General features: G+C 35.4%; 3 long non-coding RNA genes across 3 annotated transcripts; all 3 read left to right on the top strand.

The window, feature by feature from the left end:
• The first annotated feature begins 11,457 nt into the window (after positions 1–11,457).
• Positions 11,458–13,437, top strand: LOC133743917 (uncharacterized). The gene is made up of 3 exons (XR_009863306.1): positions 11,458–11,751; positions 11,949–11,998; positions 13,335–13,437. It is a non-coding gene; the product is annotated as an uncharacterized LOC133743917 (long non-coding RNA).
• Positions 13,438–13,805: 368 nt separating this feature from the next.
• On the top strand, positions 13,806–15,179 carry LOC133725937 (uncharacterized). The gene is made up of 3 exons (XR_009854602.1): positions 13,806–14,363; positions 14,627–14,695; positions 14,794–15,179. It is a non-coding gene; the product is annotated as an uncharacterized LOC133725937 (long non-coding RNA).
• A 46-nt stretch (positions 15,180–15,225) lies between these two features.
• Positions 15,226–19,068, top strand: LOC133725934 (uncharacterized). The gene is made up of 7 exons (XR_009854601.1): positions 15,226–16,500; positions 16,717–16,797; positions 16,963–17,088; positions 17,612–17,706; positions 18,177–18,226; positions 18,553–18,659; positions 18,775–19,068. It is a non-coding gene; the product is annotated as an uncharacterized LOC133725934 (long non-coding RNA).
• The last annotated feature ends 425 nt before the right edge of the window (positions 19,069–19,493 follow it).

Below are 19,493 nucleotides of genomic sequence, written 5' to 3'. Positions count from 1 at the left end.
AGTGAACTAAGCTCTGAAATTTTACCAAGATGATCTACAGTCATCAAGGAATATTTGTTATGAAGAAGTCGAAGGCCAATTCCGAAGTCTCGGTGGAGATTCAATTGAAAGAAACTTCAGAAGCAGAAAACAAAGTCAAAACATGGCAGTTTGGCCTAGAACATTCTTTGGACAGATTTCTTGTACATTTTTGGAAGGTCTATGATACTGAAATTATCAATGAGAGCCCTAGAAGAATTCTACAAGATTATGGCAAGATTAGCCCATCATATTATCCTTTGGATAATAGACATCCCTATGCACATTCTCTCTTTTGGTTGCCAAATTGACTTTGGTGACCCAAAACCACTCCAACACTCTTCATTTTCATTCTTCCCATGCATAATAAAGAGAGCTAGCTGCTCTTCTCTTCTCCTTTAGTCATATTTCTCTACTTTACTAGCTATCTTTAATAGCTCATCATTACTTCCCTTTTTTTACTCCATCTCTTCCATACCTCTTTGATTCCCTTGTTTTTAGGATCTATTACCACTCTCATACTCCACCTCCATGCTTCTTACAATGCTTGAGCTGCTCCCTTTTGCTTCCATTCATCATTTTACTCCTCTCTCTTCTGTATATAAGCATCTCTTTTCACAAGGAAGAGGCATCACCCATTCCACCCCATTACATCTTTTTTCTCTCTATCTCCACAACAAAACCTCCATCTCCACCTCCCAAAATCCAAACCCATAATATCCATACTCCCCTTACTACTCCATCTCCTCCATCACCACCACCACAACTACCATCTTCCACCACCATAAACTCTATCACCACCACCATAAACTCCATCACTACCACTCAAAATTAGCCAAAGAAGCATCATATCTTCATCACCGTTCCATTCATCATCAACATCAATAAGTTCATAATCCATTCATTCCACCATCATGGAGGATCTAAGGGCATTGAAGGAGGAAAACCATGGAGGAGCTAGTCATCAATTTGTCAAGCTTCAACTAGTTCATTCTTTCCTTAACTCTTTAATTTACTTTGATGTATATTATAAATTTGATGTTAATTTGTATGATTATGAGTGAGTAGTTACTTTGTTGGGGCTAGGGTTGAAAGCCCTAGCCAATCTTGTATGGATTGATGCTATAATATGATGTGATGCAATTTTCTTTAACATGCCTACATGCTAGTTTAAGAGTTGAATGCATATGCTTAGACCTAATTACCACTTTGAGTATGTGTGTTTGCCATATCATGATATAATGTTTAAAGATTGGTAACGTTTGAATGTTAAAGCATGAAAGCACACTAGGTGTGCATGTAGGGGTTGTGAATTACAATCACTTAGAGATAAGCTTGGTTGGTTTGCATGATTTCTTTATCTCCAAACTTTATGCACTTAGGGTAATGCACTAGATACCTAACTGGATTGAAATGCATGATTTAAGTAGTTAAGTACTACACCCGAGAGGGGTTGCTTGATATCACAAAAGGAGCATGTCCCTTGTCATACCCGAGAGGGAAGCAAGGAGAGAAATTGGTTAATTAATTTAGCATCATTCATATAGAAATGCATCAATACTTGTAACGGAGGTTAGTGGTAGACAATCTAAATCCTAACCTTCATCCATTTGATCACTAGTTTAGTTTAGAGTAATTTAGTTTACATTTGAGCATCTAGTTGTTTTCAATTCAAAACTATCTTCAAAAACCAAAATCAAATCACTACTCCATCTTGCACATACTCACCATGAGCCTAGATTTCCTTGTGAATTTAGGTTTGTGATTGTACATTTGCATATTCTAGCTCTCCTGAGGTTCACACCGTAGCTAGTAAAAGGAATCCAATCCTCGTGGGTTCGACAACTTTTCTTAAATCCCTATACTATTACTTGTACCCCTTATACTTGAGGGTAGCTATTTGGCTAACAAGTTTTTGGCGCCGTTGCCGGGGATTTGAGTTAAATCCGATTCCTAGCTCGGTTTGCCTTCGGGGAAGCTAGAAATTTTACTTTTGTTTTAGGGTTAAATACTGCTTACTCCCTATACTTATAAGGTTTCATCGTTTCAGTCCCTGACCTTCGAATTTCACCTAAAAAGTCCCTGAACTCTCAATTTCCTCCCAATTGGTCCCTGCCATCAAGCATCCGTCAAAAACTCCGTTATCTTCCCCTAAAAAGTCTATTATACCCTCATTTACTATATATATATATATATATATATATATATATATATATATATATATCTCTTCCTCTTTTTTTTTTTTTTCTTTTTACCTCTTCCTCTTCTTCTTCTTCCGGCTCTCTCGCCTCCTTCTGTTCATCTCCTCATCAAGATGGTTCGAATCCACAGACCTTCAAGAGGTGAAATGAAAAAAAAAGAAATAAAAAAAAGATAAAAAAAAAATAAATAAAAAAAAAACAAAGTAAGTGAGGGCATAATAGACATTTTCGGCAACTTTAACAGAAAATTTTGACGGCAGGGACCAATTGGGAGGAAATTGAGAGTTCAGGGACTTTTTAGGTGAAATTCGAAGATCAGGGACTGAAACGATGAAACTCTATAAGTATAGGGAGTAAACAGTATTTAATCCTTTGTTTTATGTTTCAACTTGTGTTTTTATCTTTACTTTGTTTTGTTAGTTTTTGTGGTAGTCACCTTATTTTTGAAATTGTGGTAAGTATTTTGGGTAAGTAAATTAGTAAATTGTGGTAAGAAAATGATAAATTGTGAGCTTGTTGAAAATAAAAAAGAATTAATCTTGCCTATTTACTATTTGCTTATTACTTATTGCAATTTCACTTTCTAGTTGCAAAAATTAAATATTTGGTACTTAGATTTATTTCTTCTAGATTAGAAGTTGGTAGAAATTTGTTAAAATTTAAAGTAAATTAGATTATGAATTTTATCTTTGTAACGTCGAGCTTACTCATTCAATACAACTAGGTTCATCCAATTAATGCGATGTCTAGGCCAATGATCGAATAAGAGAAAGGTAACCAAAAGGTTAAAAAGCGAGCATTAATTGCTCCACTAAAATCTTTTCCCTCCTTATCTGGTCGCATTGAAAGGAGTTACCGAAATGTTGGGCAATAGGCAACACCCAAGTATCAGATTCCTCTTCTCTTTACTTTGTGAAAGAAATTAAAAAAAAAAAAAATTTAAAATATAGTCGCAATTTTCAATTTTTGTATATACCTTGCATTTTATTTTGGTTCTAATTACTAATCCTTTGGGAACCTATAGGTACATATATATAATTTCTTCAAGCTATGGATGGATCGATGGAACCAAGGATGGAATTATCCAAGGGAGTTTGAGCAACAAAGCTATAATGGAAAACTTTATCAACAATGGGAGCCTTACATCCAAAGTCACATGTCTTTCAACCATATTTGTGCTTTGTGTGGATCTCCACAACACTTACCTCTTGATTGTGTCTTGAGATTTGAGTATCCGGAGTTCATGCAAGAGTACGAGTACGAAATAAGCATGCATCAAGAGACTATGGCATCCCAAGCAAATCCTCAAGAAGAAGAAAAAGATGTCTCTAAGATCTCTACTTCAAGAAGCTATTGCCGAAATGAAAGCTTCCAATGTAAGAATGGAGGAAGAGATTGATAAACTCAAACTTCATTATGTATTAGAGCAACCATCTACCACCTTGCAAGAGCCACAAGTTTTCCTTGATCAAGTGGAGTCAACCTCAAATGAAGAATTGTATATTGAGCATCATGATGTAGATATACAAGAAGAACCACTTGGTTATGGGAGCCATCAAATGAGCAAAGAAGAAATGAAGCAAAGCATTGATGGTTTTGTTCAATTTTGGAAAGAAATGGGGCTTATTGTTAAAGATAATCTTGAAGAAGACGATGAGTACTTTGAGGAGAAATATGCAACAAATGAAGTCATGCACCATGATCCCTCCACCAATGAGGTCAAGACTCTCCAAGATGAAGAAAATCCTTCCATGCCTTGTCATGAAGAAGAAGTTGAAGAATCAAGGATTTTCCTTCCTCCACCATCCAAGGAGCATGACTTGGATACACATTTACGCAAGCGTACGTATCATTGTCAAGATAGGGAAATATTATGCCCAAAGTTTATCGTACCACGGGGATTAGTGGCTAACCCACAATCCTTGGGTGGTCGGAACTAAAGTCACTAAGCAAACAAAATAAAAATAAAGTTAATAAAAAGGCTAATCTAAGGCACCAAGCCTTAGCAATGCTCGGCTTTGATTTTCACCAAATTAGCCTAATCAAAACTAAGACCCTAGTGATGAATATTTACAATGAGTTGGAGTTCAATATTTTGGGAGTTGATTTTAGATTAACAAAATGTAATGAAATGTAAAGCAATTAATAAAAATGCAAATAAATTAATAAAAAGTGTAACCAAATAAATGGGAATGTCGGGTGTTAGGGAGGTTCCTTCACCCAAATTATATGTGTCGGAAGCTAATATAATGTAGATGCAAATTCCTACTTTGGCGGTAGTCGTATCCAAGGCGGTTCAAGGCTCAAGGACCGAAATTCTCTTTCATGGTATTCCTACTCCGATTCAAGGGCCGTAGGAACTCACTTGGCATGAATTAGAGCCGGTTCAAGAGTCACTAATTCACATCAAGAGGCGTAGAGATTGAGGAATTAGACTACTAAGCGATCCGCCCCTTGATGTGAATTAGTGACCCTTGAACCGGAGTAGGAATACCATGAAAGGGAATTTCGGTCCTTGAGCCTTGAACCGCCTTGGATACGACTACCGCCAAAGTATGAATTTGCATCTACATTATATTAGCTTCCGACACATAGAATTTGGGTGAAGGAACCTCCCAAACACCCGACATTCCCATTTATTTGGTTACACTTTTTATTAATTTATTTGCATTTTTATTAATTGCTTTACATTTCATTACATTTTGTTAATCTAAAATCAACTCCCAAAATATTGAACTCCAACTCATTGTAAATATTCATCACTAGGCTCTTAGTTTTGATTAGGCTAATTTGGTGAAAATCAAAGCCGAGCATTGCTAAGGCTTGGTGCCTTAGAATAGCATTTTTATTTATTTTATTTTTCTTTTCTTTGTTTGCTAAGTGTCTTTATTTCCGATTACCCAAGGATTGTGGGTTAGCAACTAATCCCTGTGGTACGATAAACTTTGGGCATAATATTTCCTTATCTTGACAATGATACGTACGCTTGCGTAAATGTGTATCCAAGTCAATGCCACCATCAAGAAATTCCCAAGGAGCAATATAGAACATTGAGCACTCATGTTCACAATGAGAGTATTGAGATCAAGGTATTTCTAACTCTCAATCCACCATATAGTGCTCAATGCTTCTATGATGAAGTGAATGATTGGAAAGGAAGTGGTACACTTGTTTATAACCTTTCACCTCACTCTCACATACCTCTACCACCTGCTCATTCTCCAAGCACCAAGTCCGCATCAACTTTGAAGGAGGAGTCAAGAAGGACACTTAGAAGATCCATTGCAAAGAAGAGGAAGATTAGAAGAAAGCCACTCTTTTGGTCAAACATTGGAGAGTTGATGGATTGCTTTTGTTCTTGCCTCTATGACAAATCAAGAAGTCATTTGGCTCCAAATAGTACGGTGGTCTTGCACAAGAAGTATCCTCCCTAACAAGTGGTGGTAACTTCTAAGGACCAGCTAGAAGTCCTAAAAAACAAAGCCCTACTTGGAGGTAACCAAACATGAATAAAAAGTTTTTGAATAAGAGATGATGATAAAGAATGAAAGATGTCATTTTTGAAGCAACACCAAAGTTCATGAGCTTGGATTGCAAGGATTTGAGGCCTTGTTTGTTGGTGATTGTTGGTGACTTGTAGAGAGTATTAATTATGGTCTTCAAAGGGGAGCTTCTCTAAACTCTTGCATTTAGTTTGTGTTTACTTGTTTTGTTTTAGTAATTATGTAAAGTTGTTTAGTTTTACTCCATCTATGCTTGAATGTTTCGTTGAAGAGCTTTTAAGAGCATCATTTTAACATTGAGGACAATGTTAGATTTATGTATGGGGGAAGGAAAACTTTGTTTTTTTTGTCTTAAGTTTTAGGGCTAAAGTCTGTTTAGTCTCTGTACTATGCCTCTCTCATCGTTTCAGTCCTTGACATTCCAATTTAATCTGAAAAGTCCCTGAGGTCTCAATTTCCGTCTAATAGGTCATTTCCGCGGGAAATTAGGAATTTGCCTTGGGTGAAATGTCCAATATACCCCTCAATTATTTCTTTTTTCTTTTTTTTCCTTTTTAATTTATTTTTTTTCCTTTTTTTCTTTTTCCTTTTTAATTTCTTTTTTTTCTTTTTTCTTTTTCCTTTTTAATTTCATTTTCCTTTTTTTATTTTTATTTTTTTCCTTTTTCCATTTTAATTTCTTTTTTTTTTCTTTTTTCTTTTTCCTTTTTAATTTCTTTTTTTCCTTTTTTCTTTTTTGCTTTTTAATTTCTTTTTTTCCTTTTTAATTTCTTTTTTGCTATTTTTTTTTTCTTGTTCCTTTTTATTTTTTTTTTCCTTTTTAAGTTCTTTTTTCTTTTTCGTTTTGCCTACTTTCTACTTCCTCAACCCACCAATCCCATTCCGATCAAACTCCACAACCCATCTGTTTCCCAATCAGCTCGGAAATTCGCCGCTAAACCACTTCCCTCTTGTTTTCACAGCCTACTTCTCTCTCTCCCACTCAAATCCCACTTTCTCTCTCCACATCAAGCCTCAATTTGGAAACTTTTCACTGAAAATTACCATTTTTTAACTTTTCACTGAAAACTACCATTTTTTCAAACTCTAAGGTTTTTGGGTCTTGCTCAAAATGGTGATTTGGATTTTGGGTTTGGTTGAAATGGTGGTTTTTGATGGCCAAGTTGACAAAAACCATAAGTGAAGAAGAAGAATAGTGATGGAAAAGAAAAATGGTCGTTGGCGTGGAGAACAAGAATTGGGGTTTCGGGTCGATTTGGATTGGTTCGCCGACGTGGCGCTACTGATGCAACAGAATACGATGGTCATTAAAAAGGAAAAAGAAAAAAGAAAAAAAAAAGAAATTAAAAAGGAAAAAAGAAAAAGAAAAAAGGAAAAAAGAAATTAAAAAGAAAAAAGAAAAAAGAAAAAAGAAAAAAGAAAAAAGAAAAAAGAAAAAAGAAAAAAGAAATTAAAATGGAAAAAGGAAAAAAAGAAAAATAAAAGGAAAAAGAAAAAAAAGAAATTAAAAAGAAAAAAGAAAAAAAATTAAAATGGAAAATGGAAAAAAAGAAAAATAAAAGGAAAAAGAAAAAAAAAGAAATTAAAATGGAAAAAGAAAAAAGAAAAAAAAAAGAAATTAAAATGGAAAAAGGAAAAAAATAAAAATAAAAAAAGGAAAAATGAAATTAAAAAGGAAAAAGAAAAAAGAAAAAAGAAAAAAAATGAAATTAAAAAGGAAAAAGAAAAAAAGGAAAAAAATAAATTAAAAAGGAAAAAAAGAAAAAAGAAATAACTGAGGGGTATATTGGACATTTCACCCAAGGCCAATTCCTAATTTCCCGCGGAAAGGACCTATTAGACGGAAATTGAGACCTCAGGGACTTTTCAGATTAAATTGGAATGTCAGGGACTGAAACGATGAGGGAGGCATAGTACAGGGACTAAACAGACTTTAGCCCTAAGTTTTATTTTGGTCCAAAACCTTTAAAGTGCCTAAAATTTAAAAATTTGCTAGTTTGGATCACTTTGTGTTTTTAGTTGTTTCTTGTGTTTAGTTAGTGCCTTCCAACACCAATGATGAGATTGAACTTGAATTGAAAATAGGCTAGAAAGAATGTTGGGTCTTATGAGCTTTATTTTTCAAAATAAACCATTATGGATCAAATGTTTGATTTCATATATATATCCATATTTGTCATATCAATATATTGAGCTAGAGAAGCATAGTGAGACTTGTGGGAGCTATTACATGCCATATAGTGAGATTTGAGCTTAATTGAAGTGCATACATTGTTCTAAGCACTAATTTCTTCATGAGTGAACATCTCATTTTCTTTGCATCTCTAGAACTTGCTTCATATCTTTCAAAACTCTTTGTCTCAATTTTACATCTTGAAAATGATTTAGGCAACTAGGAATCCACCATGGCCAAATGAGTATGTCCCAAAAGATTGAATATCCTTAGATTGCCATTTGAGCCTTTATGTTAACCTTTCAATTCTTCACACCATAAATGTCTACCCTTAACTTAAACATTTGCCTTACCCTTTCAAGTTTTCTTAATAAGCAATACGAGATTATTTATGTCATGATGCTAAAATAAACTAGTTTTGGGGGTACTCGGAAAAGAATAAGTGTGGGTGTATTCTTTGTTTTGCAATTTTACTTTATATTAGTGAAAGAAAAAAAGAAAAAAAAAAGTTGAAAAGAAAGCAAAAAGAGGAGAAACAAAAGAAAATCTCAAAAGAAGGTCATTTCAATTCAATAATTAGTTTTTGTTTAAGTTTGGGGGAGTGGTTTGAGAAAGTGAAAAGTTTGAGCATCTTTAGTTCTTAAGTTCTTAACCTCAAAAGGATTGTTGCTTATTACGTTGCTTGAAATTTGTTATTCCATTTCATTTCTTTAACCCCTTACCATGAGCCTCATTACATCCAATAAAAGCCCTTTTTCATCCAAGATGTGATTTTGTTCATAAGTGGAGATAAGATTGAAGAGCAAGCTTATGGCGGAATTGCATGAGATTGTTTTGAGTGTAGATTAGTTAGCCCCTAAACACTTGTCTGAAAAATAGAGTGAATATCTTGTGAATTTATGGTTAACATGGTTTGACATGCATTCTCAATTTTGTTACATTGAAATGACAAATTAGAGACATGTTACACATTTCAAAACGCAAGCATTTGATCCATTATCCATGAAGCTTTAAGACTTAACTTGATTTCCATGCCCTATCTATATTGTGTTCTTTGAGGAAATTATTGGAAGGATTAGGTAGTTGTTGTAGTGTCGGATTTGGGTTAGTTTGCTTGAGGACAAGCAAAGTTCAAGTTTGGGGGTATTTGTTGGATCATAATTCATATACATATTTGTGCCATAAAACATGAAAATTACTTGTTCTAAAGTCCAATTTAATGTTGACTAATCTAATTTCATTATTCCCCTAATCTTGCACTTTTGCTTAACCTTTGTGTTTATTTATATATATTTATTATGTGTTCCTTATTATGCTAGGAAATGATGGAGAAGTATGAAAATGCACTAAAAAGTCAACCTTAGCACATTTTCCTTCTCTAGCTAGGAGAAAGCGAGCTAGACAAGAAAGGAGGGGTGGAAGCCTGACCAAAGGAACTCCAAAAGAGTTGAAACTTTCCAAATCCATTCTAGACATCATAAGGATCATTTATTATGAATAGTGCAAGAGCTAGTTCGGAGTATAAGGCCTTCAAAAGATCGGTCCAAGTTTCTAACTAAAAGACGAAAAACGGCAAAATCGGACCTGTACAGATTCCGGCAGAATTTCCTGCCAAACCACAATGAACTAAGCTCTGAAATTTTTCCAAGATGATCTAAACTTATCAAGGAACATTTGGTATGAAGAAGTCGAAGGCCAATTCCGAAGTCTCGGTGAAGATTCAATTGAAGGAAACTTCAGAAGCAGAAAACAAAGTCAAAACATGGCAGTTTGGCCTACAACATTCTTTGGACAGATTTCTTGTACATTTTTGGAAGGTCTATGATGCTGAAATTATCAAGGAGAGCCCTAGAAGAATTCTACAAGATTATGGCAAGATTAGTCCATCATATTATCCTTTGGATAATAGACATCCCTATGCACATTCTCTCTTTTGGTTGCCAAATTGACTTTGGTGACCCAAAACCACTCCAACACTCTTCATTTTCATGCTTCCCATGCATAATAAATAGAGCTAGCTGCTCTTCTCTTCTCCCTTAGCCATATTTCTCTACTTTACTCTCTTTAATAGCTCATCATTACTTCCCTCTTTTTACTTCATCTCTTCCATACCTCTTTGATTCCCTTGTTTTTAGGATCTATTACCACTCTCATACTCCACCTCCATGCTTCTTACAATGCTTGAGCTGCTCCCTTTTGCTTCCATTCATCATTTTACTCCTCTCTCTCTTCTGTATATAAGCATCTCTTCTCACAAGGAAGAGGCATCACTCATTCCACCCCATTACATCTTTTTTCTCTCTATCTCCACAACAAAACCTCCATCTCCACCTCCCAAAATCCAAACCCATAATATCCATACTCCCCTTACTACTCCATCTCCTCCATCACCACCACCACAACTACCATCTTCCACCACCATAAACTTCATCACTACCACTCAAAATTAGCCAAAGAAGCCTCATATCTTCATCACCGTTCCATTCATCATCAACATCAACAAGTTCATAATCCATTCATTCCACCATCAAGGAGGATCTAAGGGCATTGAAGGAGGAAAACCACGGAGGAGCTAGTCATCAATTTGTCAAGTTTCAACTAGTTCATTCTTTCCTTAACTCTTTAATTTACTTTGATGTATAGTATAAATTTGATGTTAATTTATATGATTATGAGTGAGTAGTTACTTTGTTGGGGGCTACACTACAAGAAAATGACTCTTTTACCGCGCACATTTTACGGCGTGCATCAATGAGTGCCGTAATAGGCATACATTTACGGCGCACTTTTACGGCATGCCGTTAATACCCTTTCTGATATAGTCTTTTACGGCGTGCATTAGATGCACGCCGTTAATGTCAATTTTCATCTGGTGTTTTATGGCATGCACTAGATACACGCCGTAATTGTGTTATCTTTTACAGCCTGCAAGAATGTGCGCCGTTAATGTGGTGTTTAATATAGTCTTTTACAGCATGCATTAATGTGTGCCGTAAAAGTATAAGGCGCGAAATTTTCACCATACTTTCTATTTCCCTCCATCTCTTCCCTCTACACTTTCTAATTCTATTTTTTTTCATTTCATAAATCAAAACTTTTCTCTCTCCCTTTTTTCATTTCATAAATCCAAACTTTTCTCTCTCCCCAACAGACCTCAGTTTTCCTTTTTCCATCTCTTCCCTCCACGTCTCTTCCCACCGCCGTTCAGTGGGTTCGCTCTCCGCCACGGGGATCTGAAGTTGAAAGCCCCACATTTTCTGCTGAGCTGAAGTTGTTTCTGAAACCAAAGTTGTTATCCCCACGTTTTCCCGTCGCCGTTCAGTGGATTCACTCTCCGCCGAGTCGCCGGCCACCTCTCACCACCACCATGTTTTCTGCTCTTGTCATCGAGATGCCGTGGATCGATTGAGGTCCAAATTAAAGAACATTGAAGTGATCGATCACCGCTCTCGGAGATTCGGGCCACCGGAATCCGGGTCTTGAAGTTTCTGAAACCCATTTGGAGAAAGTTGAGAACTTCGGCCTTGTCTTGCTCATTTGCTATCTGGGTTTTTTCTCTCACCAAATCAAGGTACAATTTTTTTCACTTATTGTTTCAGCTTTCATCTTTTGAATTGTGGGAAGGCTTCTTGTCTGCTTACTTTGCCTAGTTTGTTGGTTTGACTATCTGTACCTACATTTGAGAGTTTAATTTTGATCAATGTTGACTGTTCTAAGCTTTAGTGGAACTTTATAGTTTCATTTCGGGGAATCAAATCCCATTCTGGGTCTATTGAGTTGTGTTCAATATTACAGGGATCAAGCAGAGGTAGCGAATTGGGGAAAAGAGGAGAGACTGCAAGATTGGATACCCAAGGTGAATTCGTGCTCTAATATCCTTAGTATGGTTTCATTATGTTTTGCTTCAGACACGATTGATTAATTCTTGGTTTGGGTTTATGGGATTCCTATCATTTTAATGGTTTCTAAAGAATCCCATTTTGGGCAGTTTAATTGGTAATAAAATCTGGGAGTTAACGCTGAGTACTAATGGAATTCATATATTTGTCTTAGGCTGAAAGGTTGGTTGGGATTTGGGTGGAGTTTGCTTAGTCTACATACCTGTAAGTGATCTTCATCTTAGCTGGTGTTTGCTTTTCAATTACTGATCTTGGTTTATTGAATAGCTCCATGTATTTATATATCTATAATTAATCGTACATATATATAATTGTATATACCCGTTTATATATGAACAAATGCACAACAATGATTTGGCCTCGTGGTGAGAGGTTTGATTCAAGTAAATGGTTGATTACTGGAAGTGTTGGATACTAGAAACTTTGTTGTAAAGGTTAACAGAGATCATGCATGCCGTTTCTTTTACCCGGTGCAAATTTTGAAGGTGTTCTTGTTGAGTTTTCAGACTACCATCTTTATGATGATGCATGCTGTGTTAAATTTCTCATAACCATACCACTGGCAATAATTTTGTCAATGTTTGCAGTAATTGTTATCTTTTTCTTGATATTGCCACCTTCTGATCTTTTGAAATTATATTGCTTTATGCATGTGAATGATGGTGGGCTGCTGTTTCATGATATATGCGATTCCTCTTCAAGCATACTTTGAGATAGAAAAGAAATGTATTTAATAAAGTCACTGAGTCAGAAGTTATCCATCAGTTGTTTTTAGCATTTTCAATTTTGAGACATGAGTATTCAGTTGTCTTTTGGTTATGAAAGATAGCAATTACTTCCATGGTTGTATACTGGTCGTCATTATTTAACAAGGTAGTACTATTGTGGCATTATATGTTCCCATGTTAGGTCCAGCATGGTCTATATTTTCCCATGGTTATACTTGACATCGTATTGTGTGTCTTCTATATGCATGTAATGGTGACTCTGAGTTGTGAATGAGCTTTAGACGAGTCATGTTTATTGATACTGTTATATACCTTGATTCTCTCATGTATTTGGGAGTTAACGCTGAGTACTAATCGAATTCATATATTTGTCTTAGGCTGAAAGGTTGGTTGGGATTTGGGAGGAGTTTGCTTAGTCTACATACTTGTAAGTGATCTTAATCTTAGCTGGTGTTTGCTTTTCAATTACTGATTTTGGTTTATTGAATAGCTCCATATATATATATATATATATAATGATATGAAAAGATTTCTGTAGCTTTCAATTTTGTACGCTGCACGATACATATTCATATACATATATATATATATATATATATATATATATATATATATATATATATATATATATGTATGAATATGTATATATGCACCCATACACACATCTACTTCATTCATAGATTACTTATATTTTTGGTTCTCTTCATTCAAATAGATGATTAGATTGGATTTTGGATTATGAATTGAATGATGAAATTTATATTTGGCCAGTGGTAAGATTTCTATCTTTTTTTTTTTTTTTTTCTCATCAGGTGGGATTTTGATTTCTTCTATCTTTTTGCGATTTGGCTCAAGATCACTTGCTAGATGGTTTGAGCTGCCTCAGCGGGGCTTCGCAGTCACTAGAGGAACTCCTATACCCTTTTCAACTTTCTCGTAACAAAAAAAAAAAAACTTGTAGGCCTTTCAGGTGGGTTTCTTTCTTTCTCGTTTTATTGTTGCTAGCTGTATTGAGGTCCATAGTTTGCTGAAATTCTTATTTAAATGAACATGCAGAGATCTGAGACAAACTTGTAATAATGAGGGAGGAGCATGATGGGTCTATTTTGATTTGGGCAATGCATGATATTGCTATCCTTGGAATAAATTAAATGAAATTATTGATTTACAAGTAGTTGACTAGTTGAGCTCATCTGGGAGGCACATGCAGTTTTTCTTTTGTTTTTTTGTTTTTTTTTTCTTTTGTTTTTTTTTTCTTTTTTTTTTTCTTTTTTTTTTTTCTGTTTGTAATATGTCGAATTGTCTAATAATGAATAATTGGGATGCATTTGGAGTTTTGGGTGCATATGGTATATTTGATTACAAATATGCAATCTTTTAGTATGTCAAAAATTGGTATGCAATGTATTCTCTCGATTTTTGATGATGCAATGGTTCATGGCCGGCTAAAGTCTATGCCTTTGTTTCATTTCTACTAGTTTATTAGTTGTCCTTTTCATTTGGGTAACATATGCCCTGTACCTGTTTTCTTTTCACTAGGTAACATATCACTATATGGAGGCATGAACGTTAGCACTAGTTATGTTCACCAAAAGATGGATTCTTTTGGTTTTGGTTTTCTGTCGTTTTTTTCTTTTTGTTCTGTTAATTGATGAAAAGGCTACCTATGACTCTTTCTATCTATTTCAGAACTTGGTTTTAATTAACTGGTTTGGTGATCATTGCTTTTGATCAGAGTAGATAAAGCTAGTGGATGCTGAAACCAGTTGTTCATAGTTGAGATTGGTTGGTTTATTACCTGAACTTGCGTCCAAGTCTTACGGCCCTAGTTCTCGCACTTGGTATGAATTTCTCGGCCAATCTTATTCTTTCTTATTCCCTGAAATTGTTTAAGTTATGCCTAATACTGATGTATTATATGTGATTCTGTGCTTTGTTTGTTGTTTATGGTTCTATGATACCTTTGTATCACTTGAGTGTTTACCACCTTGTGAAGATATTTTTGTTTGCTATCAATTTTTTTTTTTTGCACCTCTGATCTAAGAATCTATTTGACTACATTTATAATACCTAAATTACATAGGGACTGGTGTCTAAATATAAGGTAAACAGTAGCTCCAGTGAAACGAAGCTGAAAGAACATGGATAAAGAATGGGCTTATTGTAAAAGCAGGTTACATCTAAAACCACAAACCCTAAGGTTATGTTGATATAAACCATAAATGTATTGTAAACTCTTTTCTATTTTTTGTTGTTGTTGTGTGTCATTAGCAATCCTAGAGCCTTTTATGACGGAGCAAAAAAGTTTGTTAATAGCATTCATGCAAGTAAGGGGTATCCTGAAAAGATCCAGTGCCCATGTAGTAGTTGTATAAACGTATGGTCTTACCCACCTCGTACTGTATTAGATCATCTAACCTCAAATGGGATATATGAGAGTTATATTAATTGGACCTTTCATGGAGATGAGCCAAGAACTACTGTACAAGAAGAAAACATGGAAAGCTTTGAAAACTTGGAGACATATAAAATGTATAGAGATGCACAGCTAAATGATGATTTTATGGAACCTGCACCTGAAAATATAGAGTCTGATGTTACAAATTTAGTAAATGAAGCAGAACTTCCTCTATATAAGGGTTGTCCTTCTACAAAAATGTCAGCAACAGTTATGTTTTTCAAGTTTAAGGCTAGATACACTACTAGAAATTTGTTCATAGACATCGCATGTTTTAAATCGGTCAGACTTGCACACGATGTAAAAAAGTAATCTAACATCGTTTTACGAAAATACCGATTTAAATGTATATCATTAACATCGGGTCTTAAAATGACCGGTGTTAAAAGTTTTGTTTGAAAATTTGCGGGAACCTACTTTTGCAAAACGCGCTAAGTCTTTTAAGTGAAATGAAGAAGCGGGTACTAAAACTCAAAACTTTCACACTTAAAAAAAATTTTGCACCCGACCCCAAAACTGAAACAGATCGAAACCCTTGAGCTCAGTCTCGAGCTCCTCCCAAACTTGAGCTCCTCCTCCTCCTCCTCACCATCACAATCCTTCCTCCTCCATTTTTGGCGGAATCTAAAGAGCTGAGAGAGTCGAAGAAACCTAGATCCCAACAATGTCGAAGAAACCCGAGCTCCTTCTCGACCTTTCTTCGCCTCTGACTGAGATCAATTAGCTTAATTCTCATCTCATCTCAGCTTCTCTCTCCAGATCAGTGTATGAATTTCTAAACCCAGCCCCCTTTTTCTTTTTCGCTCTTCGATGTTTTCTGCTAGTTGCTTTTATTCTATGGATTTGTGCGCTAGAGCCCGGCCTCACATATAAAGAGAATGAGTTATGGGTGAGTCTCAATTTCCTGCTCTTCTTCCACCATGACCGATAAAGTTGAATCGTCTGACCCGTAATCCCTCAGATCCAATTCCTCTTCTTTTCGATTTTGACCTAACTTTTTTGGTTTTCTGCAATCTTTAGGGGCGACACAATCGTCATCAAGGTGTGATTTTGATGTGGGTTTTGTTGGTTTATTCAGAATATTGTTGAAGAAAATTGATGGAATTTTGCTTAATTAGGTTTCGGGTAGTGAGTGAAGGATGGATTTGTAGTTGGGTTGATGGGTTTTGTGTGTTTTGTTTGAGATCTGGTGACTGGGTGTGTTTTGGTGTCCGAAAGTTGAGGTTTTGATGTAAAGTTTTATGCTTTTCTGCTGGCTCTGAACCCTTATACTCTTTTTTAGTTCTCTTAATCACCTTGTTTAAGTTGCACTCGTGTGGTTCCTAATTCTGACATTACAATGTTGTTTTGAATTGGTTCGACCCCGAAACCGATTGTGGTTTCTCCAACGACCGAGCTTCTTCGAGGACGACCGAACTCAGAATCGAGGATGGGGCACAACTGAAGCGCTATTTGATCCCCAAATCTAGAGTGAAATCTGAGAGAAGCAAAACGAAAAGCGAAATCAAAACCAGAGCAAGGTAAAGGTCTGATGCAATTTGATTTGATTATTATGGTGTTGATTATTGGTGAATTCAGTATAATGTGCGTACATAATGTGCTAGTTGCAATTTGAAGTATTATTGGAAAGCTGGACGTAGTACTATGGGATTGTTGTGGTTTTGTTTTTGGGTTGAGCTAAATGGGAAAGAAGAAAGGATGTTGCTTTTAATTTTCTTGTGTCAATTTCAAAACAGGTGATGATTCAAAACAGAGTTTTTACTTTGGTCCTTTTGAAGACGTAACTCAAAATAAGTTGAATCAATGGCCTCCAGAAGGTATAGAACAACTTTTTCAAATGTTAATTACGATACAAGGAAGACATGATATATTTCTGATACAGAGTGGCATTGTGTCACCTTGATGACGATTTACTTCCTAGCTTTCTATACATAGGTGGTAAAAATTGTTGTTCACCATTGATAATTTATAGTTGTTTACAGTTCCGCCAGGAAAAGAATATTAGTATCTCTGATTGCCCTGGCTTTGAACCTGGATGAGAATTTTTTTGAGAAAGTTGGGGATCTGAATGGCCACTTTTGCAATTCTTCACCTTTTGCACCATCCAGGTGAACTAGATAGTTCAGCTTCATAGTTGCCTTTTTTATGTTTTAATTACTAGTCTTGTTTATTATTAGTTTTTCCTTGCAGTCACTACTACAAAAACTGGATATAAGGACACCTAATAAGGACACATCTGTATTAAGGTGTCCTAAATAATTTTCAGTCCATTTCATTTCCTTATCAATTGATTCAATTTTGATTCATTCGATTTTTTTATGAACAAAAATCTGAGTTCAGAACTGGATTTTATAGGAGGTTAGGGGTTGAGTGCTCAACTTTGTCTACCTTCATAAGGCAATTTTAGTTATTTCCTACATATGGGTTCAATTTCTGAGTAAGTAGTGGGCCCCCCGGGGGGGGGGGGGGGGGGGGGGGAGGTGGTTGTGGTTGTTGTTGTTGGATATATAGAACAAATACATTATCTGCACTAACATGCTTACTTTCCTACTTGTTGTAAAGATAAAAGATAAAAAAAATAGGTAGCTATGCAGCTATGTTATTAACAAAGAGGACATACCAATGATGCAGAATTGGTGAATTCCGGTGCTGGATAGTTGGGGATTTAATGAGCATTTCTATTGGTGATGCGGAATTGATGGCAAGCCCAGTCATGTTCTATGCAGGTTAGAGTTGTTTCATCATGTTTTGTTCAAATTATTTTATAGCAAGTGATTTATTTCTTATTCGTCACTTTTCCTGTGTGTTTGTGGACGATAAACTTGAAAATGGAATCTCTAAACAGCAGCATGACACTGCCTTCATTTATCTGTATTATTTATTGTAGAGCTTTTTTCTCTACATTGGAAGTTTGCGTGTAAAATAGTTTTGTTGATTATTTTTCTTTTTTACTTTGTCTCATTTGTACTTGATAATTATCCCTACTTAATCATACACCTTAAAAGGATTCACGAGCTTAAGTGCTTAATAGAATTCCCTTATTTTTCACTCTTTTTACACTACTAGAATTCCCTTATTGTTGATATTTAAAGTTGAATGGGAAGTGGGGCTGGAAGTGAAATTGTTGACTTAAATATCTTGTTTGGTTTGCATGTAGTCCTCGATCTAAATAGCTCTTTGTAATGTGTGATTGCAGATTTTCCAGAAAGCAATATCAACTTCAAATGCTTACAATGATCAATTCAGGTATTTCTCTGAGTAATTAGATATTCTGTTTCAGGTTGATACAATGGTTGTTCAGGCCATTGTGAAGTGTGTTACTTGTTTTCTTACTAGATTCTCGCTGCAAATCTTCATCTTCTTCCTCTAGCTTCCTCTAGTCCTTGAAGAATTAAGCTGTACACTTGAGGAGTAGAGATACTTGCTCTCTTTTTGACTAATGTTGTTGTGGGTTGATTGCATGTGTGTAGATTTAGTTATATTTTACTTGCGATTTTAGAAAATCAAATAGTTAATAGTTCATTTAGAGAAGATATGAGTAACATGTGCTCTTAATCTGTCGCCATTTCTAGGACCATAAGCCACAAGAGAGTTAAGCTTGCCAACCTTGGTCGCCGTGGATTAAAGAAAAAAATCAAGGAAGACAATTAAGGACCCCCTTAAGTCTTTCAGTGCTCAGGTTTACTTTAGCTTCCTTTTTGCACTTATTTCTTCATGATTATACTTCATTCAGTAGGCAGAGACCAGAAGTTGCTAATTGATTATACTGTACCTACTCTTCTGATATGTTGCAGCTTATTTCCTGGAGGCCTACACCCTAGTGAGGAAGGGTGATCTCTTGATTGTGAGAGGAGGAATGAGGAGTGTCGAGTTCAAGGTTATTGAGACTGATCCTTCTTGAGTATTGTGTTGTTGCTCCAAACACTGAAATATTTCCAATAGGGTTTACTAAGGTGGCTACAGATAAGAATTCTAAAGCTGGATCAAATGTCTAGGCTAGCCTTTGTAGGTTTTGAGGTTTTATTTTGTGAATTATGTTGAATCATGAATTTGAAAAGAAATTAATGGAAGCCTCAATTTTTGGATGATGGGAATGCATTTTTTTTCCCAACAGCAGTTAGATGCAAACTTTGCACATTATGCTTGTCAAAATGAAGTGAAGTATATAAAAGCATAACAAAACAGTAATGCCAAGGAAAACGAAGTCACTTGAAAGATTAGAAATCAGTATTAAAATGAAAATTGATGTCTTATGATTATTAATGTATCGAGTTGTGTCCGCAGAATCGATGTACTCAAAACCAGTGCACATCGATTTTACAAAACAAAAGCGATGTCTACAATGAAACAACACATCGGTTCTAGAAAAAGCAAGCGATGTACATAAAACCATTGAACATCGTTTTGCTTAAATGAAAACGATGTGCTGTGTTAAATGAAACATCAGTCCTTAAAAAAAAAACCGATGACGCCTAAAGATACAGACATCGTTCCTAAGAAAATAATGTGCCAA

The sequence above is a fragment of the Rosa rugosa genome, chromosome 1 (assembly GCF_958449725.1).
Source record: "Rosa rugosa chromosome 1, drRosRugo1.1, whole genome shotgun sequence".
NCBI classification, from domain to species: domain Eukaryota; kingdom Viridiplantae; phylum Streptophyta; class Magnoliopsida; order Rosales; family Rosaceae; genus Rosa; species Rosa rugosa.
Note: the sequence above shows the minus strand (reverse complement) of the source record. Positions and strands in the feature narration are given on the sequence as shown.